This window comes from Copidosoma floridanum, unplaced genomic scaffold (assembly GCF_036245765.1).
Source record: "Copidosoma floridanum isolate Cflo_tuat_1 unplaced genomic scaffold, Cflo_Japanese_pri ptg000018l, whole genome shotgun sequence".
Lineage (NCBI taxonomy): Eukaryota > Metazoa > Arthropoda > Insecta > Hymenoptera > Encyrtidae > Copidosoma > Copidosoma floridanum.
In genome coordinates, this window is record NW_028321895.1 from 1,026,987 (window position 1) to 1,050,696 (window position 23,710).

Below are 23,710 nucleotides of genomic sequence, written 5' to 3' on the forward strand. Positions count from 1 at the left end.
TACTATTAAATTTTAAATTTCAAAATGGATAATTCTAAAGGCATGCCATAATTTTTTTCTGTTTTATTCAATTTTGAGAAAATTTTTTTAAACTTTTTTAATTCGTCAAAGTCCCATAATGTGTGCTAGATGGTAGCCAAAATAAAGGTTAAAGGCAAAAATCTATCAAATGATTATTATACTATTGTGCATAAAATAAAAAAGATCAAGTTCATTACCTATCCTAACGATATTGAGCTTACTTATTTCAAATCAAAAGTTAAATTTTACAAAAATGAATTAGTGGATTAAATATAGTGTCCATTTTTTTGTTGAAAAAGTTTTGCGGGTGATGCACGTTCCGTGACTTCAACCTATTGGAAGAGGACAAAAACTGTTAAGAAAATTTATATATATAAAAATTATCATGACGTTCTTCTAAACGTTTCTAGTTTGATCTTTCAAATTGCAATTTAACAGTGAAAATCATTAGCAAAAATTCATTAAATATGTTTATTATTATCTACACACAAGAATCCAGAAAAACTTTTCTGATAATGCACATTCAAAAAAAAATTTTCAGAGACTAAAAGAATAAATTTTGGTTTGGATACCAAAACACTAATTTTATGACCGTCACTAAAGGTCATAAGGCAGGTCAAAAAGTCTGAAAAAAAAAAATTATTTTAGAAAAGAGTTCCATCGATTTAAGTAGTTAAAAAAAAATTATGTTTTGAGAGTTTGCATGGACGTGGAATGTCCCATAGAATTATTAGTAAGACGATGATAGACTTTTTTCAAACTTTACTAATAAGGTGGTATATTATACTTTTTAAGTATCAAGTACTGCAGAAGTGCCATAAAGTAAGTTTAAAAAAGCAGACGAAGACTCGGTAACAGCAATACTATTTACTTTAGATTTGGATACTCGAATTGGCAAATACCGAAAAATAAGTATTTCTGCCAATGTGCCTGATGTATTTTGATTAAATTCAGTCTCTTTATTCTTATATTTGACAGCTTTACTGACTAATATAGGCCGAAAGTTTGTTAAAACAATGATAACGGGATCTGTGAATCTCAAAATGCACAAGTTTATTTTCTACATTTCTCCTGGCTCAGCCTTTACGAAATGTCGTCTTATTGTTAAATTAGCTGTAAGCCAAGCTTTGCCTATGTATAATTGGGATAGGCGTGTACTTAAAATTTAGTAGAGCTACAACATCAGTGTGACATCGGCTACAGATATTTTCTAATTTCACAGTAGATAGCACGCAGCATTGAGAGTTCTTAGTGTCTAAGATGACAGAGTACTTGCTTCTCACTGATAGGCTCAGGTTCAAGACTCCACACTGTCACTTCTTCCCAGGTAACTCTGATGTTTTTTTTTTAATATAATCTAATCACTAGGATATCATATAAGTAGACAGCCAGTATAGTGCCTTTTATCGTGGCATTCAGATTTGCAGATCATAGTAAATAACAACAATGCGTCAGAAAAAGGGAGAAGGTGCACAACTTTTTCATAGTAAAATCACCACATAAATAATTTATCATACAAAGGATGACAAATATGGGAAAAATCAAAGTCATGTATATATATATATGTGTGTACCCGTAGCCATTAAACAAAGCTAGACAAGACGTGGCATTGTTAAGGTAAAATACTTACTTGGTGGCTAATTTTAAATGATGCATGAAAATTTTGATACCTCGAATACATCAATGTTCTATTGTCTAAACCCTCAACTTAGTGTAACATAAACGTAAACATTTTAATTTCAGTATCTGAAGTAAAATTTGTAATAAATAAATTATAGATACAAAACGTCCAATGACAGTTCGTAAATTAATAAAAATAATTCCAATGGTGGTACTGCCATATTTTAAAATTTGTTGAAAAACAAAAACAACGTTTCGGCCGTTAGGACAACGTCCTGGCCCTCATCAGACACAAAAAACTCTGTCTCTTACGTTGCCAAAACATTGTATTTGTTTATTGATAAATACAAAAAAAGACAGTATCATTTTTCATTGAAAAAGCCCTAACTAAATAATTGATTTATACATATGCATCGAGCGCGCGGTGGCTCAGTCGGCTAGGTTGTGGATTGACACGTGGGAGACCGTGATTCGATTCCCGGCCAGTGCGACTTTCGGGCAAGTATCTCTGTGAGTCTCACATGTGCTTTTTCACCACGCAATGCTCCTCGAGGAGGGTTTTAGGCGACCTCCTCGCAGCAAAATTGCCTAATTTCCCCCTACCCCCCTCCCAGTACTGGGTGGCCTCCCATCCCTCTTCCCTTCCTTCTCCCAAGTGCTAAGTACCCATAGTAGTGCCCTTATTAAAGGAGCCGGACGTAGAGCACTATAATATAAACAAATATATATATATATACATGCATCAATTAATTATATATTAAAAAGCAAACTAATTAACAAACTTTGAATCAATAACGAGTAATCAGTTTTAAATCAGAAGTTGGTAGGTGATTGGTTATCCAAGTATAATGTTATACTTTCATTGTAGTCAATATATGAGTGCATATGAACCTGCTATAAAGAGATATTTTAATAGCCTAAACTTCCTGCAATATATCATCGAATAAGGTGTTGTTATCTTTGGAATCAGAATATTCAGTAATTAGGTGTGTTGATGAGTACTTTAATTTTAAATAAACAATTAGATAACTACATTATGCAGGTAAGAAAGGAACATAGTATAGCCATGGCATAACATATGCTGTCTAGTTTGCAAGTACGAGATAGCCTACTTCCATCGAATCTTCCGTTTATTTCAGAACACTATCTTACGCTGATAAAATCTTTAACGTTGAGATCGCGCATACTCATCCTGAGTCATGTATATAACAACTATTGTATATGTATATATATATATATTTAAGAAATATTAGAGAAAACTTCCTGTTACACCTCTTTAACTCAAATATGATCGTATTAGGTCCCAGTGAATGTAGCTTAGTTTAAAATATCACTTTATACACAAGTGAAACAGTTGGTGACTGCACTCATAACATCTTGTTGCATTCGTGGTTGTAGTGTAGGTGGTTGTATAAACAAGTTATTGGGGTATAACGACTATAAAAGGATTGCCCTTTCAAGCTACTTAATAGTGATTGTAGAATAAAAGTTATAGGTTGGTAAAGGAATAAAATCACTGAACACCATGGATTATTTTAAGGTGGTGATTGAGCCGGAAACTACTTTACGTTTCAAAAGCGTTATGTACTTTTTTTTAGCAACAAATTTTTAATTAACCATATTAACTAAAACAAGTAATAGTTGTAAACGAATAATAATTTACCTAAAGGTGTAGCTTCTAAATTAATTACTTTTACGTAAAAAACTTTCTTCTTAACGGTGTTTTAAGTGCTGAAAACATATTTGTATTAAGTAACAATTATATTATACATAGCGTTTTCTGTATGATCATTTGTTTGTAATGATGTTAGAAAGTTATACGTAAAATTATAGTCCGTTATGCAACATTATTTCTCAGATATTCAATCTTACAAGGACTTTAATTTAATTCCTAACGTTAAGAAGGAGTCACATAAAATTAAATTCATTCGAAAGTCATCCATTCAATTTATCCAATTTTGTATGGCATGAAACATACGATATTAAATTTTTAGACAAATCAAAAAAGTATTTTTATAATAAAGAAATTAGAGGAGGTGCATGTATATGTATACTCATCCATGCAAAACAGTTTCTGATGCTGCCACATATTAGCTCACCTCACACTGCTATCTAGTTTTACTCCTCTTACTGTAATGAAAGTCCTTAAAAGACGTCCATAGGGATCTTAAGCAGTAGCCAAAGCCTTTGTTTAGAGATGCCAGTTGATAGTATTTAAGGCTCTACTTTTATAGCATGATTTATAAAGGACAAATTGCCGACTGATCCTTGATATAGTTAGTAGATTTTATCATGTGCTTCGCTTAACCAACCACGTCGTAGCCGGTCATCCATGTAAGCTGTTGTTTTTGTCGTTTAAGGTGGTTCTTTCATGAAATAATTATGAACAGAATGGCATAAAATATTGAGGAATCATTTATTGAGTTACAGGACACTACCCCTTTAGATTTTGGAGTAGGCTGAGAAATGTAAACGTAAGAAAATGATAAATGAAAATTACATTCTCAGTGTGTGCTCTTATGGCAACCAAGCATTTTTTTACTTAAAGTTGTAGCCTAGTTATTTATTTACTGAACGTAATTAAGTAAAAAACTGACCCAATAAAGCTTGTGTAATTCCAAACATACTGCTATCTTGAAATATATGTGTTCACGGACTTAATCAAAAGATATTAAAAGAAACGCAGGCATACATTTTTATTTCCTTTGTTGAAAGCATAGGTAAGCATTTACTGCTGGTATTTTGAGGTTAAGCGCGAATTTTAGATAATCATTCCTACGAACTTTTATATCGTTTATTATGATCTAAAATTTTGAATCGGTACTTAATTTGCCGTAATAAACAAGATTAACAAATAATCGTACAAAATTTAAGCAGCAATAATAAATATCAACTTGACAGTCACACCTTTGACTCGGGAGTCATGAAAGAACCCTCTTAAGGCGTTCATATGCTGCATCATATGAATTGCTGTCTTGTTTAGATGACTTGATTGATATGCTAGTCAGAAACCATTGTTTTGATAAACACTCTTTATGTAGCGCACAGAATAGTTTTTATTATTTTTTTTTTATAATGGTTATGCCCGTGTGTAAAGGCATACTGGAGAAGAGACTTTGTCTTCGAAGTTTTTGAAAGAACGATGCATTTGAGACAAATCGTGAACTCCGCACGCCAGGATTGAACTTTTGAACTTAGCTTCCGTAAGTATAAATTCTTTCAAGGTTCTTAGCAACAGTCATAAGATGATGCGGTAAGTTATTAAAATTGCAAGGTGGCTTGATTATCCAATGGCCAACAACGTTTCCTTGCAAGGAAACCACTGAAAATTCTTTTGGTATGAAGCATCTATCAGCATTCTTAAAGCCATGGATACTAATGATGAAATCCATAATGTGTTCGATGAGTATTTTGAAATTATGAATATTAAAGTTAAAACTTATTTTCCCTAATGTATTCTTTATTTCAAAAGGCTCTCTTCTTCACCGTTGCTGTTACTACTTGTATTACATTAGTAAAACTAAGTATATAATAAGATACAACCTGTATTTATAACTTCTCTTTATCAGAGCTAGTGACATCTGCCCATCCACAGCGCTGCGTACGATTGCGCAATCTCTCTCTCCATGAGCGAGTATGAGATGCAGCTTTCTTTCTCTCCAAATGCCCAAGCTGCTTTTGTGACTATAATCAGTCAGTTGGATAGCTTAGGAGCACAACTTTACTATTAAAATTCATTTTTACATCTTATGTTTTAATTATCATTTACATATTCTAACGGTTCTTTATTACTATTGTCAAAAAATTTTGTAGTTAGGAAAAACTACTTTACACATCGATCTAAGAACATTTTTTTCATTTAATTTAATTATATTGAATCGCTTATTGCAGAAACATTTCTGATATCACATTAAGAGTTAATTTTAAAGGCGTAGTATTTGCATGGCGAATAGTCTTTGTTGAGATTTGCAAGAGCTGGGCATCCATACTCCTAAATTTTCACAACTCTAAGAGTGTAGAAAACATGAATGACTTGCACCTCTATTATATTTCATCGTATGTGTGGATATATACATACTTGCATGGTAGTATTTCTTCTAGGTGCTTTTTTTCAAGACCCTTGACAATACCATTTCCTCTTCAACCAGTTTATTTTTTAATATATTAAGTGCTCTTTTATAGGAAATATTTCTGACATTCTAGCTTATACCATAGAAATTAGTTATTAACCAACGATTTTGCTTTTTGTCCTCATGTAATAAGCTTTCTTACTCGAAAGATGGCTTCAACACTATTACAACTGCCATAGAATTTCTTCTTTTTCTGAATTCAACATATGAAATTTCTTAAAAAATGAATTTGTTATTTGCAGTCTTAAGATCTTAGATACCTACAATGTACTCCATCACTAAAAAAAGAAATATACCTTCCTCGGTCGAGGGTATACAAACAAATGAAAACCACGGCAAAGCACATTATATTAAATACCAAGGAACATAAATCTTTATACTATATTAAATAGAAAGTAAAAAATCATGTTAAAAAGAAAAAAAAAATAAGAAGAAATGTTTAAAAAAGACTAGAGAAAATAATGAAAGTAATTAAAATGACCGTCAAATAGAAAACTTTCCAAACTGCTCATGTTAGTTGTGGCTTCTGCTGGCAGTGATTCAACTGATAGATCAAGAGGAGCTATTTTCCACGCAACGTGTTCTGCTCGAAGAGCGTCAAAATTCTCCGTGTATAGATGATTCTCGAACTTCAATGAATGTTAATAGTATGAATTTCAATAATAATCAAAATAAATGAATGAAAATGAAAAACATTTAAAGGTGAAAAAAAATGAGTCGTGGGACCCACGATAGAAGTGAAACTTCAAGTATCAAATATTAAACTCATTTTATACAGAAAATTATATGAGAAGCAATCATATGTGTTATTGTTACGAGTTAAGATAGACCTACAATTTCATAAAGATAGACCGCAAATACGAATTTCAGGTTATGTAATCATAACAAATGACACCTCAATTTGTGCGTCTCAATATTTCATTTCCCCGTTAGGATACCCATAAGAAATCGGTATTTTTGGCCTATTTTGCTTCTCCGTCGAGATACGACGATTTTTCTTATTTTATGAGGTTATGTTGTCATAAAAACACTTAAAATTTCTTTGCGCACATCTGTATTATTAATGTTTAAAGTATACTGTAATTTCTTCGCAATGTATAACTGCAATTTTATAAAGATAGAGCGAAAATACGAATTTGAGGTTATGTAATCACAACAAATGACACCTCTATTAGTGCGTCTCAATATTTTATTTCTCCTCTAGGACACCCGTGAAAAATCGGTATTTTTAGCCTTTTTTGCTTCTCCGTCGAGATATGACGATTTTTCTTATTTTGTGAGATAATATTGTTATAAAAACACTTTAAATCAATTTGTGGACATCTCTATTAATTTTCAAGGTATACTATAATTTTTTCGCAATTTATAACTCATACGTCAGAAAAGTACGACTAAAATACGAATTTGAGGTAACTTAATAACAAATAATACCTCATTACACACACACACACACACACACACACACACACACCGCGGCTGGAGTTGAAGTAGTAGGGATACCTGTTAGTATATAGCATGTAGTGGCTAGGTGGACGCGGAGAGAGAGAGAGATAGCGGATGGAGTGGTGGGGTGCTCAGAAATTTCGTGTCGCTCGAAAAAATTCACAACGTGCCATAAGAAGTTTCACTTCAAAAAAAAACTTACCGATAACTGCCAAGTTTTCATCATAAGCTGATAAAAGTATCGATTCATCCTAAAAATCGTTGTCCATCAATTACCCTGGAAAGATTTCATATAAATATTAACAACATTACGTGGCACGTCGTTTGAAAAATCTTGGAACTCTAAATCTTCTTCAAGTTCAATCTTGTTGGCTTTATAAACTAGTTGCATTCTTACAATTACAATATTAACATATAAATAAATGGTTCAGAGTACTGTTTCTTAATAATAAACATGAAAGAGCTACTTAGCTTTTCTTAACTTTATAGCAACTACTCTAATTCAATAAGAAAACAGCTGCGTTAGAAAAGGATACAACTGCAATACGAAAATGGCAGAGTTAGAAAAAGACACAAGTGAAATACCCGCCCCCACAGTCTCCTCCCTTCAAATATGTGCAAAGCACATAAAACTATGCTTTGGCCCTATGGTGTGTGCTTAACCCCTCTCCCTCGGTCACATGCATACAGATAATTTTTCTTATGTATGAATTTTTCCTTCTACTATAGATTTTTCAAATTTTCAAATAGCCAATCAAAAATAACATACGCCCTCCCCACCATTCTAAGGATCTGAGAGCTGCTCTTGACCTTAATTTGAAATCATAACTAGTGATTCACACAAGGAGCCAATGACTTGGAGCAGTATTTACATGACCAGAAATCATCCTTGAACAAAATGAGGTACTTTTATTACATAATTTATTTAGCTTTGCACTTTATCACTCTGATTATTTTTTTGTTTTTTATATCTTATCCATCACTTCAGCCGCAGAAATAATGGCAAAATCTTTAATTTAACTCTCTTCACAACAAAGATGTTAAAGTTTTTTAAATTTGTTTTCTCTTGATTAAAATTTCAAAAAATCTAAATACTTTTGGTTTTTATGCACGTAATATTTTTTTACAGCAAAAAAAATGGTTAAAAAAACAGCAACTGGTGACATTCGCAGGTAATTACAAACGGCTTTTTCGTCGTGCGTTAAACACTTTTGAAAGTTAATATGAAGCAGAGTTGGCGGTTATAGACCCTATGAGTCATAAGTTGCACGTGAAAAATCCCTTAGGAGATGCTGTGGGAGCCGCCTCAATGGAAGCTGTGGATCCTGATCAAGATACTGCTATGGATCCTCTTGTAGATGTTACTCAAGATGCAATACCCACAGCAGATTTTTTGGAAGAAATAAAAAGTAAAAAAAAAAATAATAGTATTTTATACTGAATTTTAATATTTCTTACTATCTTCTTAATAAATATTTTGTTTCTTTTTTATTAGAAAAAAACACTCTTACAGCATCTAAAGATGCATGAATAGATAAAATATTAAGTGTTAAATCGCCATTGATACCTTTATCATCATCAGTTTCGTGGTGGATGGAGCAAAACTAGAGTTTCGAAACACCCCCAGAACCAATAAAAGAAAAAAAAAAAAAAAAAAGAAGAAGCAGAAAATGGCCCACCTACGCCTAATGAAATAGTACTGACAGCAACAGCAGTAGCAGCCGATTAGGAAAACATTCTAACACTGACACCAAGTCAATAAATATGGTACAAGAAGAAAAAAAAGATAAACCATGGTACGTTGAAATATTGAATACTATAACTATGAAAAAGAAGTTAAGACATTAATTTTATTTTTCATAAAAAGAATTCATTCTATTTTTCAGTGAACAACTACAGCTTACACCACAGCATAAAGCTCCTTTCCTGGTTTCAGCATTGGTAACAAGCTTCTAACAAATAAGAAAAACGTTTTCATAGGTAACTTGTTATAAAAGGAAGATGCTCAATAAAAAAATCAAGCCTTGCCCAACATTTTTCAAAAATATAAGTAGTTACAGCCGTACAGTTTCAAGTTTGAAGAGTGCAAGAGGAGGTGCGCGGTAAAGGAGGCCCAGTTGCGCGGGCAGGAGGGACTCCCTGTTCCTCGCCTCTCTGAATAATACTCCCAAACCTCCTTGAAGATGCGGCTCACCGTCTATGGCAAACATAAGAGTAAATTACTAATAAATATCATGTTCATAATCAAATTTAATTAGATTCCAGTCTTACGGTTCTTAAGGATAGTGATTTTTTTTAATAAAAATTCCCTTTCAATTCTCTCTTTAAGCCAGGCTTCCTGTTTTAAAATTTTCTCACGTCCTTTTATTTGTTCATTTATCATTTTTTTTTATTTCTCGTTCGATCACTGCCGTAAAAAAAAAAGAAGATTCAACAACATCTGAAATGCAGAGATTTCAATCAGCTGTAGCTTCACCAAAAACTCTTATACAGCTACTTTACGATTGCTTAGAAATAGTGGAAGTGGCAAAAATACTTACTAATGAGTCTGAAGTTTTTGTACCTGATAGTGACCGTAAAGGTGAAGCAGCAGTTACAGCATTCCAAAATAAACCCGAAGTGTTTGTACCGAAAAATAATATAGAAATCAAGTCAACTAGCAAATTTTAAAATAACTTCGCAACATACGTTAAAGGTGAAGGTTTAGTCCCTCCGACTTTCAGTGATGGACTCCAATAAATCTTATGCATCACTATGCCACCCAAAGCATTCGGTAAAGCTGTCAAGACGGTAGGAAAAGCAGTAAAGGACATCACCAAAAGTAACAAGCAGAAGAAACATAAGAATAGGAAGGAAAGCTACGCTATCTTCATCTGCAAGGTGTTAAAGTAAGTCCATCCCGACACTGGTGTCCCTTTCAAGGCGATGAGCTTCATGAACAGCTTTATCAACGAAATCTTTGAGGGTATCGTCTCCGTATAGCTTCCTGTCTAGCCCACTACAACAACAGATCCACTATCACCTCCTGGGAACTTCAGACGGCAGTCAGGCTTTTACTTCCTGGTAAATTGGCTAAGCACACACCGTTTCTGAGAGAACCAAGGTGGTTTTCAAGTACAGGAGCTCCACGTAAATTGAAAATTCACGAAAATAACTGCAGGGGCACCCACAGAAGCAGCAATACCGTAAACAACACTTCCAGTTGCTGAGAACAATAAAACACTAAGTTTCAAAGATGTTAATAGTGCTTTCAAAAGACAAATCAGAACAGCATTGATTGTTAACTTAAGACATTTGATTTGAGAAATTTTTTTAAACGTACAAAGAAGCAATTTTTTAATCGAATATAACAATCATTTAGCGAACATGAAGCACTAAAAGTTAACTAAGTGTTGTCGTCTAAATATGTTACAGTCAAAGATAACATTGGAAATACAGATATAAAACTCTTTAACACAAAGTCCCAATCCATTTATCAAACAACTAATTTAGACGATTGATTTGATAAAAATGTGTAACAACCAATTGGGCAAAGTATGGATGACTTTAAAAATGCTGGATGTTGCTGGTTTTTACATTCATTATTTAATTTACTTATCAACATCAATAAATCTAATCCTATGCAAAATAGCTCATTTATAAACTTACTAGACTTCATTAAAATCTCCATCTTGTCTTAAAATATCCGTAGCTTTAATATTTTTAAATTAAAATAACCATAGATTAAAAAGTATGCTACAGTAAGATAAATAAAAGGTATCGGAATTAAAAAAAGATAAATAATGTAGTTTTACATACATTCAAACATATATTTATTTTCATAAATATTTTAAACGTGACTGATAAATATTAAAACATCAATTCTTAAAAATCTAGTAACATCTTATGTTTATAATATCTTATATCTTAAACATCATTGCTTTATATTAAATGCTTAGATGACTTAATTAATTGTGAAATTAAATGAAACATTATTACACCTAATAAGTTATTGGAATTTTTAAAGTAATGGCAAAATATTTTATAGACATTCTATAAGATAGAACTCTTTCATGTCCAACATCCAAACAGTAACGACTGATACTTGTTCTGAGTTGATTTACTTCATATGTAAAAATAAAAAAAAATATTTGAAAACTTATTAACTCTTCTACAATCATCATTTTATTTGAATCACATACAACTAAAAGAATATGACGAGAAGTTGTAAATCAAATTTTTTTTATGTCTCAAATTGAGTGTTTTTTTTTTTTCTTTACATTGTTAAATTATTAAAGAAATTATCACCTACACAAGAAATAATTATTAAGAGAGTTGCAAGATATAAACAAAAAAGTCAGTTAAAACATGCTGTATTAAACTAAACGAAAAATACTAAATAGTATCCAATAAACATTAAATAAGATAATGAGAAATTATCCTTTTAGTAATAAAAATAATTTACTTCTTAAAGTATCATTCGAAACATAAAATAATTCAAAATAATATAATTAATTTAGATTTTTATAACATTACAATGCGATGTGAAAAAAATGAGAGGTTATAACAAAAATTTAGGTAATTAAACTGAATTTTTGATGCAAATGTAATCAGGAGTTATAAAAAGAGCCCAGAAAATGGGAACTTGTTGTAATAAAAGTAAATAACAAGCATAGCAGTTGATAAAATTTGTCGATAACATGAGTAAATGATGTCATTTACACGAACAAAAAGTGATTTAAAATAATTTTGATTGGGATATAAAGTACTTATGTTTAACCGATTTTGGAAACACTACCTGTAAAGTATAAAAGTAAAAAAACGAACAAACTTGAACAAAAACAAAGATCAATATTACTTCAATATTCAACAATGAATAAAGACTTCCAATGATAAAATGAGAATGCTTTTATATTGTTACGCCAGCGCAATGTATTATTTAAGTCTAAGCTTGCGCTAATTAACTCTTGATATACACAGCAAACGAAGGTAAAACACAGGGGAAAAAAATCATCACAAGTGCATCGCAAGGTACCTGAACTAAAAGTCATAATTTCTTTTGCCAAATAGAGCAAATGGGGCACGAATACTTTCGAGCGGAGGATAATGCGCTGAATCACGATGCACTTACTCGTGACCCACCTATCATGGAAAGACCAAGTTCTTTAAAAATCCCTTACTACACTTAGTTATTAGTTTTTCATAGCTTGGTACGGTTTTTTCCCGTACAGCGTCTGTTTAAAACCTACACTCAAATATGTACCTCATGTAAAATCTCCTTCGTCTGTTAGGTAAGTTTACATGAACACTAGGTACGGTATTATCTAATGTAAATGAATAAGTAATTAAATAATTTTACTCACATAAAAAATGTTAGTGAGATGTTGCAATTTCCGACTAACTAAAATTTTTTTAACAAAGTTATCCATGATCTACTTAGAGGTTATTTTTAACATTCATAGTAACAGCATTAACAATTTATCACTGCACCAGTATCCTCATTAACTGTAACTTATTTTTTTAACGCTGGTTCATACATTTATTATGATAAAAGTAATATTACAATGAATATAGATAATTTTTAATATACCTGCAGATGTATTAAAAATGCATATCGCAAGAAAAAATTTACTGCTCTGCGCGCTAAAGCACGTCGTAAATACCTACTGAATACATCTATTTTTCATAGCTACTGTTGGTAAGGGAAAAACCCCTACCACCGTCACTAAATAACTAAATACTTGTACTGATATCTTAAGACCTATATACTCATTATAAAATTCAAGCACTTAAAGTGACACTGAAAATTCTTGTGTTAGTAAGCAGTAAATAGAACGTTGATTTAGTATTTCTTACGATCAAATATTATTGTAGAGAATTTTCAATGAACTCGGTCTTTCCGTGTGGAGCTTCCACATGGTGCAAGTTATGTTTTTAGCTCACAACTGATCAAAAAGCTACAGATAGTGTCACAAGGAAAGGTTATTGCTCTAGATCTTACGAATAAGACAGACTTATTATTTGTTACTGTTGTCTAGAGGCTACCAATACCGTAATGAATAAAGAAGTAAACTCTAAGAGTTATGTCTATGTTGAAAAAACAAAAAGTTATTTTAAGTTTACATCCACGATCAAACATTACTTGGTTTTCTTCAGCAACATTTTTTTATTTATGTAGTAGTCAATATTTCGTCTCATCATAGAGACCTAATAAAGTGTTTAATTGTGGAGTTTTATTGTGAATGCAAATACTAAAGAATATTTAAGTCATCACCAACCGAGCAAGTGGAAGTTCTGAAAGTGTCACACTTCCTAAAGAAGAAAAGAGTTGAAAACCTCATCATTTCTGAACAATTTTACTTTTTTTTGGATATCAAAAGTCATACATGCGGTAAACTGGCATGAGATCTCCAGAACCTAAATTGAACCGAACTCGTATAGGACCGCTTGGTAGCAAAGGTGGACTCTAACTATTCAGTCGACTGTCAAAGGGTAAAAACAAAACAAAACGGTATCAACCAGCGTGGGACAGTAAGCATATCTGGGGGATGCTTTCACCGCCACGCGATGGAGATAGGCATCGAAGAGACCATGCCCAGAGAGAAAATAAGTGAGGTAATAATTCACATATCCATGCCCTCTCTTCACCCATGGTCGCAGGTTCGGGATCAGCCGGTGCGTCCGTCTACCCACACTAGCCTGGTCATACTCCTGTTGCCACGTCATCAACGTTTCCACCCGCCTGACACCATCACTTTTATCGCCAGAGCCCAGAAATTTCCTTCGCCACTCCAGCGCAAGCAACACGACGGAAATCGTTCGTGCTATCACCATAACATCAGCGAAGAATACCGTGCGGTAGGCAAAAGCGATCCTTAGAGATCCGATGCGCTGAACCGAAATGAGACGATCTTGGACGTCCCGTCTCGCAACAGCATCCGCCCACACCTCTGCTTCGTACAGTATCAAGTTGAAGACCGATGCCAGAAGCCGTCTTTTGGCCTCTCGCGGGCCTCCAACGTTTAGCATTAACCGTGTTAGCGTTCCCACGACCTTGGCGGCTTTGTCGGTTGCTCTCTTGATGTGGTCCTAGAAGGTGAGCCGTGAGTCGACCAACACCCCCAGGTAGTGCACAACCAGGCTTGCGCAGATCGCCTCACCCGTGACGTTCAGCTGATAGTCCCCTCCAAGCCACTGTTGCCTGGTAAAAACGACACATCTCCGTCTTTTAGATCGTAAGCTCAAAACCGTGACCCCAAAGCCTCTCTAACACCTGACACTATCGCGATCACCCAAAAAATCTTGCACTCGGCCTTCTCTCAGGATCTTGCCATTACGTGCAGCGCTATGTCATCAGCAAGACCCGCCAGCTTGACCCCTGGAGGCATTTTAAGGCGCAAAAGTTCATCGTAAACCAGGTTCCGTAAGTCAGGGCCAAGGGCAGAGCCCTGTGCAACTCCTGACGTCAGGCGCCTCTCTCTTGGTCCATTCTTCGTGTCGTACTGAAGTACACGATCCTGAAGATAGCTATCCAGTATCTTTTAAAGGTATTCTGGCAAAGTTTGTAGTGTCTCTAACGTCAAGAGTCTCCAGCACACAGGCGCTTCTCATCTTATGTGAGGGTTTCCATGCATCCCTAACCGACTCAAGGTCCTCAGCCACAGGCATGACCGTAGATTATCCCTCTCAAAACCCGTACTAATTATCATAGAGACTGACTTCCCCTCTTAGACGGGTTCGTATCAGCCTCTCGAGTATTTAATCGGCATTATCCAGCAGCACAAAGGTCGGAGCGACGACGGGACCAAGGGTGGTTGTTTACCCGTGTCCAGAAGGACAAGCCTTTGTATCTTCGATCACTTGCTGAAAAGTCCGTTGCGCAGAGATACATTAAACATGTCCAGAAACACAAGTAATTTTTCCACAGCTATGACCTTGAGGAATGCGAATGACACCTCGTCCTGACCCAGGACCTTGCGGCCCGGCATAGTAGTAGCAGTAGTAGTAGTAGTAGTAGCAGCAGTTGTAGTAGTAAAAGTAGTAGTAGCAGTAGTAGAAGTAGTTGTAGTAGTAAAAGTAGAACAAGTAGTAGTAGTAGTTTTTTTTTTTTTTTTTTTTGTGGAGTGAGGGAAAATGCATTAAGTCACACCGCAGGAACAGCGGTAGTGTGGGACTTGGTGATTTTTTTATAAGACCACCCATACCCATTAAACCCCCCCTCCCATGCCGCGTAGCTTTTGATCCACCCTAAAACCACGTTAGCATTACTTCAAGGTGGAGCCACTAGGGAGATCATCGCGTCCCACAGCATTAACGAGCTAATTCGCCACTATTTGCTAGAGGTGCTGATGCTCTCGAGTACTCAAAAGGACTCAGGGTCTCTGAGGACCAGCACCTTGTCTAGCACTTTACAGTAGGCCACCTACTTAGCCAGCAACACTATGAGCTAAATGCTTTGCCTTGCTGATAGGTAAAAAGTACCAAGTGCAGCGTGGGTCCACATAAGCTTATCTTTCAACTCAAGGCCTTTTTGCCTTATTTTAATCCTGCTAAGGCCTTATTCCAAGCCTTTTTTAGGGATCTTCTAAATAGAGAGCAGCTTCCGCTGCCTGCTTTGTGCTTGTTGTCCGTTGATGGGCAAAGGAAGCACCGTGCTGGGCCTGGACATTTTTTTTCCCAGTGAATTGAACTTTCACACTAGAAGCAAAGCTTTAATCTGTTTTCTTCTCTACAGTTGCCTGAGACGTGTCCATATCCCAGGCATTTCTAACATCTTGTTACTTCAATTCTTCTTCGTATTCGGCAGCGTACGAAGCCAACTCGTAACCTGCCTTTCTCTTCTTCTTAACTGGCAGTTGTTTCGTCCACCTTGATAAAAGCCAGCCTCTGTCCTATGGCATTTGGCTTTAAAAGAGTTACTTTTGGCTCCTGGCTCTTAAGTCTAAAAGTCCTGTTAAAAGACCTTTTTGACCTCATCTTCCTCTACAATGGCATCCAGGTCTCAGACCTCTAAAGTCACTCTTTTGCTGCTTATTTTGACAAGACCTTGTCCAGCTACCGACTTTTCAATTTGCTGTGAGAATGCAGTAGCATTCTCTACACCTTTGGCCTTAATAAGTATGTCTTCATTTTTTGTAGTAACAACACTTTGGATTGACACGTCAGTCTTAAAGGGGTCAAAATCCACCTTCATCGTCTTCAGCACCGTTAAAAAGGTCTGTTCTCCAACCATCTTCACCACTACTGTTGTTGTGGCGTCTACTTTTTTCTTCTGGCTTGTTTTTTCGTTCAGAAAAATTTCTTCTTGTTTGCCAATGCGTGTTTTTCTCTTCTTGGGAGGCATAATTTGCTGGCGTTCCTCAGGGCTGTACAATAGGCTCCTGTTCCTTCTACTACAATGTATTTGTTTGAGGGCAGTGTTCAGGGTCTTCTTCTGAACATGCCGTCGAAAATTATCTCGCCTTTGTTCCCTCCACTGCAGGAATTTAAATGACAACTTCCAAGCGTTAACGTACCTTTTTTCTTTGTAGAGAAAGCCTTTTCTTAGCACCTCCGTCTCTTGAAGGTGTTCTAGCGCGGCTTTTAGCCCATTCTTAACAGCGTTCGCTGTAATGCCGTACTTATCGTTAATTAATTGTAGCGTCTCTGTTACATCTTTCGTTGCTGATTGCACTTTATCAGCCAATTGCTGTCGCTTAACTCTAAGCTTAGCACCATCTTCTTCAGAAGAGGCAAGCTCCTCCCTTGTCTGGTTGCTGAATACTGACACGTTACTGTCCTCGGTGTCGTTAGTGCCTATACTCGACAGGCTTCCTCTTCGTCCTTTGTCCGTTAGAAAAGGCCATGGAACATTTAGCAGTCCCTGTTGGCCATGAGACAAGTCTTTGTGCCCCCCCCCCAGGATCCGTGAGGCCTGCGTCAGTCACCCGGGCTTTCACGGGATCGGAACTGACGGCGGATTCCCTCAGAGAGGTTACCGCCTGGGGTACTTGTTTTACATCGACGTTTTTCATTTCAGCATCTTTTTAGTGTCGTACTGACCCGCTAAGGCCAGCACTACCCTTTTTTTTAGAAATAAGTATTTGGAAAGAGTTAAAACCAGGGCAGCAGCCCTCTCTGTCACCAGAGAAGACCGCTACTTGCTCGGGCGGGCCGGGAGTCGCCACTCTCCCTCAGTCCCACCCACGGAGACTGCCCTGGCGTTGAGTAACAAGTGTGAGAAGAGTGTTCGTGTGTTATGTATGTATTTGTTGGTACACAACGGTCATCCCAGCGAGACGAGCAACAGGTGTACAGTCCCGAGACCGCGCAGACAACCCAACAAAACGGGCTTGCGTAAGGCACTAAGGTGCCACCATATAGCCTTCTTAGTGGTAGTAAGCCTAGATTAGTCGGCCCACCACGTCTTTTTTGTTCATAAGGCGTACAGCCATATCAGATGGTTACTTAGACTTACCCAGGCCTCATCATCCGGCTTCACCCGTCGCCGGGCCCCCAACGCAAGCCCGGAAAAGGACCCGCCACACGCAACCCAGAACAATCCGTAAGTGTCCCTGTGTTTGTTTAGTAAGAGTGAGTGATGCATATATCTGAGAAGAATGTTTTAACCGACGCTTACTTCTATACACGACAGGTGCTAGTTTTTGTTGGCCCGCATCAAGCAATGAAGTGCCAACCATGAAAGCAGCAAAAAGCTAAGAACAAGGAGCACAAGCAGAGCCAGCCCATGCATCCATACCGATGGAGGCATGGGGCACTAGTCCCCCGTCCACATCGCCGCAGATATACGCACCAACGCCACACACGCCCCCCGATCCACGCCCCCGAATACCACCACCGAGAGCCACCCTAGCTGCCCATCGTCTTCTCTTATTTTAAGAGGATGCCCCTATCCGCCACCCAGGGAAGCGCCCGGTATGGAGAAACTAGCGAAAACCCCACCCAGGAGTAGTATTAGTAGTAGTAGTTAAAGTAGGAGTAGTAGAAGTAGAAGTAGTAGTAGTAGAAGTTGCAGTAGTAGAAGAAGTAGTAGTAAGAGTAGTAGTAGCAGTAGTAGTAGTAGTGTTTTTTTTTTCATGAGAGAGGGGAAATTCATTGAGGCACACTGCAGGGACAGTAGTAGTAAGGGACTTAATAAATTTTTTCAATTTTTCTCATAAGACCATTCATACCAACTAAACCCCCTCCTTCCATGCCGCGTGTTTTTTGATCCACCCTGGAACCGCGTTAGCATTACTTCAGGGTGGAGCCACCATGGAGACCATCACGTCCCACAGCAATAACGATCTAACTTGCCACCATTCACTAAAGGTGCTGATGCTCTCGGGTCCTGAAAAGGATTCGAGGTTTCTGAGGACCAGCACCCATTCTAGCGCTTTATAGTAGACCGCTAACTCAGCAAGCACCACTGTAAGCTTGATGCTTTCCCTTGCTGATAAGTAAAAAGTACCTAGCGCAGCGTAGGTCCTTATTAGCCTGCCTTTTAACTCACTGGCTTTTTGCTTTATTTTTGTCCTGCTTAGGCCTTATTCCTGGCCTCTTTTAGGGCTCTGCTGAATGAAGGGCAGCTCCCGCTGCCTGCTTCGTGCTTGTTGTCCGTTTTCGGGCAAAGAAAGCATCGTGCTGGGCCTGGACACTCTTTCTTCTGGTGGTTTGAGCTTCCACACCGGAAGCACAGCTTGGATCTGTTTTCGTTTTTACAGTTGCCTGAGACGTTAACATTTCCCAGGCATTTCTAACATCTCGTTACTTCGATTCTTCTCCGAGTTCGGCAGCTAACAGATCCAACTCGTAACCTGCCTTCCTTTTCTACTTGTCCGGCAGATGCTTTGTCACTTTCATGAAAGCCAGCCTCTGTCCTTTAGCATTTGGCTTTAAGAGAGCAACTTCTGGCTTCTGGCTTTGATGTCCAGAAGTCCAAGCAAAAGCCTCTTTAACTTCATTTTCCTCTACAATGGCATCCAGGTCTTGGACCTCTAATGTCACTTTTCTGTCGCTTATTTTCACGGTACCCTGTCCGGTTATCGACTTTCCAATTTGCTGTGAGAATGCAGTAGCATTCTCTACGCCTTTGGCTTTAATAAGTATGTCTCCTTTTTCTGTAGTGACAACGTTTTGGACTGCCACTTTAGCCTCATCGGGGTCAGAGTTTGCCTTCATAGTCTTTAGCACCGTCGCGAAGGTCTGTCCTTTAGCCATATCCACTTCTACTGTTGTTGTGGCGTCCACTCTTTTCTTCCGGCTTGTTTTGTCATTCAGTGGAATTTCTTCTTGTTTGCTACTGCCTGTTTTTTTTTTTTTTTAAAGACATAGCCTGCTGGCGTTTTTCAGGGTTGTCTAATGGGCTCATGTTTCTCTTACTTCGTTCTATTTCCTTTAAGGCAGTGTTCAGGGTTCGGTTCTGTACATGCCGTCGGAAATTGTCTTGCCTTTTTTCCCTCCACTGCAGGGATTCAAATGATGACTTTTAAGCGTTGGTATACAAATCTTCTTAAGTAAGACAGCCTTTTCTTAGCACCTCTGCCTCTTGAAGATGCTTAAGCACCGCTTTGAGCCCATTTTTAACAGCGTTCGCTGTGTTGCCGTACTTATCATTAATCAGTTGTAGCGTCTCTGTAATGTCTTTCGTTGCTGATTGGACTTTATCAGCAACTTGCTGTCACTTGACTTCGAGCCTAGTGACACTTTCTTCTAAAGAGGAAAGCTCTTCCTAGGTCTGGTGTCTAAATACCGACACGTTGCTAACCTCGGTGTCGTTAGTGCCTATACTTAACAGGCTTCCTCTTCATCCTTTGTCTGTAAGAAAAGGCCATGGAACATTAGGCAGTCCCTGTTGGCCATGAGACACGTTTTTGTGCCCCCCCCCCCCAAGAACCCGTAAGGCCTGCATCAGTCACATGGACTTTCACCGGATCGGAACTGCCGGTGGATTTTCTCAGAGAGGTTACCGCCTGGGGTACTTGTTTTGCATCGACGTTTTTTATTTTGGCATCTTTTTAGTGTCGTACTGACCCACGAAGGCCAGCACAACCCTTTTTTCTAGAACTTAGTATTTGGAAACGGTTGAGACCAGGGCAGCACTCCTTTTTGTCACCAGAGAAGACCGCTACTTGCTCGGGCCGGCCGGGAGTCGCCACTCTCCCTCAGTCCCACCAACGGAGACTGCCCTGGCGTTGAGTAACAAGTGTAAGAATGGTGTTCGTGTGTAATGTATGTATTTGTTGGTACACAACGGTCATCCCAGCGAGACGAGCCGCAGGTGTACATTCCCAAGACCGCGCAGACATCCCAACAAAACGGGCTGGCGTAAGGCACTAAGGTGCCGCCATATAGCCTCCTCAGTGGTAGTAAGCCTAGATTAGTCGGCCCACCACATCTTTTTTGTTCATGAGGTTTACAGCCATATCAGATGTGGTTACCCAGACTTACCCGGGCCCCATCATCCGGCTTCACCCGTCGCCGGGCCCCTAACGCAAGCCCGGAAAAGGACCCGCCACACGAAACCCCGAACAATCCGTAAGTGTCCCTGTGTTTGTTTAGTAAGAGTGTGTGATGCATGTATCTGAGAAGAATGTTTTAACCACCGCTTACTTCTATATACGACGGGTGCTAGTTTTTGTTGGCCCGCATCAAGCAATGGACTGCCATCCACGGATGCAGCAAAAAGTTAAGAACAAGGAGCACAAGCATAGCCGGCCCATGCATCCACACCGATGGAGGTATGGGGCACTAGTCCCCCATCCACATGGCTGCAGATACACACGCCAACGCCACACACGCCCCCCAATCTACGCCCCCGACCACCACTACAGAGAGCCACCCCAGCTGTCCATCGTCACCTCTTCTTTTAAGAGGATGCCCCTATTTGCCACCCGGGGAAGCGCCCGGTATGGAGAAACTAGCGAAAACTTCACCCAGGATGGTAATAGTAGTAGTAGGAGTTGTAGTAGTAGTAGTAGTAGTAGGAGTAGTGGTAGTGTACATGATAATTATTAAAATAATTATGTAAAATCTCATGGCAATAAAAGTAGTTATGATGATCACTGCAATAATACTAATTATAATACGCAATGATGCTGATGATAATAATAATAATTATAATAATAAAACACGGAAATAATACTAGTAACTCTAATCAAGATTGTTATTATGAAAATAGTTACGACAATTAGAAGACTAATCGTTAATAATTAGATAAAAATGATGATAATGACTGTATTAAGAATAATAAAAGTTTTGAAATCCGTGCATAACAAATAATTTTTTTCGGTTTGCAAATATAGTATTTTTGATCCCTACCAGGTATCACATATTGATTTTAATATGTTTAAATTATAAGTAATTGTTGACAAATAATATACTCTTCGAGATAAATATTATTTGTTTCTTTTCTTGCTTGGTTGTATCATCCTTGGACATTGATTGCATGAAAAATACTAATGACATTGTTATTTTCTGTTAATTAGAAAAAAAAAAGTTTTATTTCTGCATGAAACATAAAGCAGCTTAACATTAGGAAGTTCTGTAAGAAAATTATGTTAAATTACTGACGCTTTTTTTTAATAAACAATGTGCTAAAATAAATAAATTGTAAGTAACTGTATATTTTTTGTGCATTATAAAGATAGTTTCATAATTCAATACTGATAAATTTGTTTATATGGTTAATGTATTTCACCCGTAAAGTTCTACTACCCTTGATTTTTTAGTTGATTATAAAGTAAGATAGTTATAAACGTAGTACGAAAAATTTCCTTTCAAAAAATTGTGTTTGAAATGATCTTCTTAGTTTGCTACGGATGATAAATAAATGTATTTGTATATATTCATTTTTTGTTTTCAAAACTTGATTATTTTAGTCAATTTAAGAGATTGATTTTGAAACTCTTTTTGAGTTTTTAGTGAATTAAAAATTATATCTTTGGAGATGGTATAGATGAACTAGGAAAAAATTACTTGAATGGCAGAGGTGCAGGAGAAGGTAAAGGGGGAGCTATGGAAGAGCGAGCAGGAGTTAATGATAAGCGAGAAAAGTAATGGGAAGTTGGGGAAGCTTGTTTAAATATTTTTTGGTCAAAAATATGTTAAAATAAGCCAATAACTATGTAATTCAAGAGAAAGCTGACTGGAAGCTAAAAAAAGAGGGAAGAAAAAATAAGCTGAGAGATACTTTCGTCTATACAACTGTATATAACAGAGTGCAAGAGGAGTATCCACATTTTTTTATATTATAGTGCACTACGTCCTTTTCTGGGTACTCAACATATATATGTAGATATCTTCCTATATTATAAAGTTAACTAAGTAAAGTGTTTCACATAACCCCCAACAGCCTCCCACATGTTTCCCACGGACTTCCATCTCCAAGACCATCCAAAATAAGGTAAAATTCCGTCATTATTTTCCTTGTTTTTAAATATCATAATTCATGTCAAAGCCCCCCTCCCCCCACGGACCACCACGCATTCTTTCTAGACCCTCTACTGTCCTTGACTGTTCCTTTACCACCTCCACCACTTTTGGCAAATCTAACGCAAACTCCACCGATTTTCACCAGCTATAATATGTATTTACGACAAACACACAATGAAATTATCCAGTAGGCCAAAATTGTATACTTGTATATGTATGTATACATGTATGAGTATACATTTTATTCACGTACTTATACATTATTTTTACGTTAAATCTAAAGATATATGTAGGGCATTTGTAGTGGACGTGGGACTCACAACTCGCTAAAATTGGTGAGCTGTCTCAATACGTGTGACAGGCTAGTATTCAGCTTGAAATCTCTGATTAAAATGCAGTGTGACTCTCTTAAACAGTCCAAGATGGTGTACTATATGGCAACCTGAAGCAGGTGAAAGCACCTAAAAATAAATATATTTGAATTATTTATCTCCAGAAAGTTATTAAAGACAGGGTAAAAATGTTGAACACGTAGAGTCATCATGAGTTAACATAACCATAGCCGAAAACGTGGTTATAAGCTTATTAAATCGTTCTTTATCTAAAATATAGATTATGTATTGCAAAGTACGTATGATGAGAAATAAGAACCACTTCAGAGTAATGATAACACATTAACTTTTTGCAAATTTCATATATTATTTTCATAACTATTTTATCTACAACTATAAATGCAGTAACGCAACTCTAAACTTAAATAGGTGTCGACACGAAAGACATAATAAATTAAAAGGATAAAGTTATAACGAAAAACAAACAAATATTATAAACATTTTTATCTTTAAGAACATTACATTTGATATGTTTTCTTCATCAGAGAGTACAAATCTTAGAATTATAACAATATTTATTTTATATCATATTCAAGTGTTGTTGCCCTTTATTCCCAAGGAAATCGTTTGATTTGCAGACATTTAGCATTTTGGATAATAAAACAGTTATTTATCAGCATGTTGGGGACGCTACGTGCTTTGTCAAACGTTTCTTATAATTTTTTTACAGCTTTTTCGTGTGCAACCTTGCTGTCAAAAAATGTCTCGATTATT

General features: G+C 36.8%; 1 protein-coding gene and 1 pseudogene across 3 annotated transcripts in view; both read left to right on the forward strand.

The window, feature by feature from the left end:
• Positions 1-23,710, forward strand: part of PCB (Pyruvate carboxylase) — a 953,241-nt gene that overhangs the window by 782,743 nt on the left and 146,788 nt on the right. The gene's annotated exons all lie outside the window — the stretch shown is intronic.
• Positions 9,969-10,347, forward strand: LOC106643456 (histone H2B-like; annotated as a pseudogene).